Source organism: Anabrus simplex, chromosome 3 (genome assembly GCF_040414725.1).
Source record: "Anabrus simplex isolate iqAnaSimp1 chromosome 3, ASM4041472v1, whole genome shotgun sequence".
NCBI lineage: Eukaryota > Metazoa > Arthropoda > Insecta > Orthoptera > Tettigoniidae > Anabrus > Anabrus simplex.
The window spans coordinates 341,335,429-341,339,047 of NC_090267.1; the positions used below are offsets into that span (position 1 = coordinate 341,335,429).

General features: G+C 41.8%; 1 pseudogene; it reads right to left on the reverse strand.

Annotated features, from left to right (window-relative positions):
* Nucleotides 1-1,799: 1,799 nt before the first annotated feature.
* Nucleotides 1,800-1,918, reverse strand: LOC136867575 (5S ribosomal RNA; annotated as a pseudogene).
* Nucleotides 1,919-3,619: the final 1,701 nt, after the last annotated feature.

Genomic DNA, 3,619 nt, shown 5'->3' on the forward strand with positions numbered 1-3,619 from the left:
ATCAAACAAACTAATCAACGAGGTTTCTGGTAATCCCCAGGGGCTCTCAGAGAGACACTGGAAAGAGGCCGGCATATCGCACTACTGGAAGCGAACGTGCGATGTTGTATTTTAGTAGGGAATAAAAAATAAACATGTAATCTTGTATTTTATGCTAAGTTTCAATTCATTTACATATTTTCCTTTATCATACCATGAATTAAATAAGTGAATAAACAAAAATGAAATATAACTAATCCATTGTGCTGCTAAATATAAAATACATTCAGGATTAGCGATTCCATCTTATTAATAGCCTATTATTATGATCTTTCCAAACAGAATTCAGGACTGAAGAAGAGTTACTCGGACGTGTTTTCCACCGCACAGTATCGAGTGGGATGTGCCACCAGCAGGTAGAAAAAACTAAACTGGAGTATCATGTGAGTGAAATCTTACTAATGACAAATAAATGGCATATTAATTGACGTTCCTCAGAGGTGCGTTACATGCTCAATGGTAATGAGAAATGGCGACATTTTAAAAATGGTAAATATGTAGGTTAATAAAATAAAGAGAAATAGATTGAGATGTGTAGCCATAACGATCTATGGAATTACGAATGAAGAGAGAACGAGGACGACTTCGATTACCACGTTTGTACGCTTTTGTAATTTAACAAAGCGTCTCCGAGCACCTCTATTGGCTTTTAGATATGTAGCCTCGTTCAGTTCCACGTCTGCTCTTATCTTTAACCCTTCTAGACCTGAATTCATTCCCCACAGATGGATACAGTAATCTCTATTGTAATAACGAGAGCTCCAGAATTTAGCTAGAGAGAATCTGGAGCTCGAGTTGTATTTATCATCACAATTTAGCAAATAACTACAAAATGAAATAAGAATGATAATAAAAGTGCATAAATATAAAATAAATATCCGACTCACTGGCTGAATGGTCAGCATTGAGGCCTTCGGTTCAGAGGGTTCCGGGTTCGTTTCTCGGCCAGGTCGAGGATTTTAATCTAACGTAACCGTCGCTCAGCCCAAAGACCTGCAGATTACGAGGTGTCGTGAGGTCAGCACGACGAATTCTCTCGGTCGTTATTCTTGGCTTTCTAGAAAAGGCGGGGATTTTAATCGCGATGATAATTCTTCTGACACGTGGACTGGGTATTTGTGTTTGTCCCAACACTTTCATCTTCATATTCAGACAGTCCACTACACTACCAACCACCACAGAAACACGCATTAGTGATTACATCTCTCTCCATATACGGTTGGCGTCAGAAAGCGCATCCAGCCGTAAAACAGGGCAAAATCCACATGTACTATACAGTTCGCATACTCAACCCCACAGATGTGGGAAAAGCGGTAAAATAATAATAATTATAAAATATTCAGAGAACAAAACGTATTATTATTATTCATTTTCTTAAGAAGGAAGCCATACTTTCCAGTGTCGGCTCAGTTAAATGTAACTTAAAAGCTGTTCCCAAACCCAAACCCCATGGCATTACAGCCCTTGAAGGGCCTTGGCCTACCAAGCAACCGCTGCTCAGCCCGAAGGCCTGCAGATTACGGTGTCGTGTGGTCAGCACGACGGATCCTCTCGGTCGTTATTTTTGGCTTTCTAGACCGGGGCCGCTATCTCACCGTCAGATAGCTCCTCAATTCTAATCACGTAGGCTGAGTGGACCTCAAACCAGCCCTCAGGTCCAGGTAAACATCCCTGGCCTGGCCGGGAATCGAACCCGGGGCCTCCGAGTAAGAGGCAGGCACGCTACCCCTACCCCACGGGGCCATCTAAAAAGGGAATTGAGCCAACGGCACGTGGTGTTCACAAGCGGTCACCCATCCAATTACTGACCACGCCCAATGTTGCTTAACTGCGTGATCGGACGAAAACCTGTGTATTCAACATGGTATGGCCTGTTGAGTCTGTCGAATATACAAGTTCCATATAAATATTATACTATAATATACCTGTAAAATATACACACTATTAAACAAAGAGTGACATGTTTCGTTCATAAAACAACATCATCAGATTCTACAAAGTCAAACTCAATATTTCCAGATATTGATAGAATCTGATGTTCTTTTAAGAGCGGTGCATTAGTGTGTATTTTAGTCCTTGTTTAACAATGTGTTTTACAGTTTTGTTCATCATCATCATCATCATCATCATCTGTTTACCCTCCAGGTTCGGTTTTTCCGTCGGACTTAGCGAGGGATCCCACCTCTACCGCCTCAAGGGCAGTGTCCTGGAGCTTCAGACTCTTGGTCGGGGGATAAAACTGGGGAGTATGACCAGTACCTCGCCCAGGCGGCCTCACCTGCTATGCTGAACAGGGGCCTTGTGGAGGGATGGGAAGATTGAAAGGGATAGGCAAGGAAGAGGGAAGGAAGCGGCCGTGGCCTTAAGTTAGGTACCATCCCGGTATTCGCCTGGAGGAGAAGTGGGAAACCACGGAAAACCACTTCCAGGATGGCTGAGGTGGGAATCGAACCCACCTCTACTCAGTTGACCTCCCGAGGCTGAGAGGACCCCGTTCCAGCCCTCGTACCACTTTTCAAATTTCGTGGCAGAGCCGAGAATCGAACCCGGGCCTCCGGGGGTGGCAGCTAATCACGCTAACCACTACACCACAGAGGCGGCTTTACAGTTTTGTTACAGTGTAATATCTACACTGAACCTGCGTGTTCGACTGACTAAAATGTTTTAAGTTATTTTTAAGACTTTTACAACAGAACTATACTGTTTAATTTCTGTACTTAAAATATTTTGGGCCGCTTCTTCAAATATGTAGGCGGTCGAATTCATCAGAAAAACACAAACACGTAAACGTGTTATAGAAGACAGGTGAAGCATAATATTAGATCAAAGAAGCTATACAGATGTTCCAGTGCGCTATTCTGATGAATTTATACAAAAACAAGTGCAAGTAGGTGCGATAATATGAAAACGATACAACTGTGACGATTGACAGCTGCTGATTGGTTGAAGTTCTGAATATTGTTATAATGTATTGGTCAGCAGTGCCATGAGCAAGAATAGACTATGAAATTTAGTCCCGTAGGAGAATACCAAATACGATTTTATTTTATTTTTTTAAAGTTACTTTACATCGCACCGACACAGATGGGTCTTATGGTGGCTATGGGACACAAATGGTGTGAGAGTAGGAAGGAAGCGGCCATGGCCTTAATTAAGGTACATACCCAGCATTTGTCTGGTGTGAAAATGGGAAACCAAGGAAAACCAGATACTGCCGCCAGTGCGGTTCGTACCCACTGTCTTCCGGATATTGGATACTGGCCACACTTAAGCGACTGCAGCTACCGATCTCGGTCAAATATGAATTAAGGAAATATTTCATTTATTCCTTTGAAATTTGCAGCATATCTACTTTCACGTACGAGAAACTATGAAGGATCTTACTGTCTACTTTTGTTCACTTAAGACAATATACTCTAATAAAAGTCAATGATATGCAAAATATATCTATGTTCTATAAAATAAAATGACTTCAATATACTTTTAAAACTGATAAAACTGAGATGTCCTTACGTTATGCATGTTCCGTTACGACTGTAAACTGATGCTCATTTTTCCTTCTTTCAAAACTTCCGGCGTT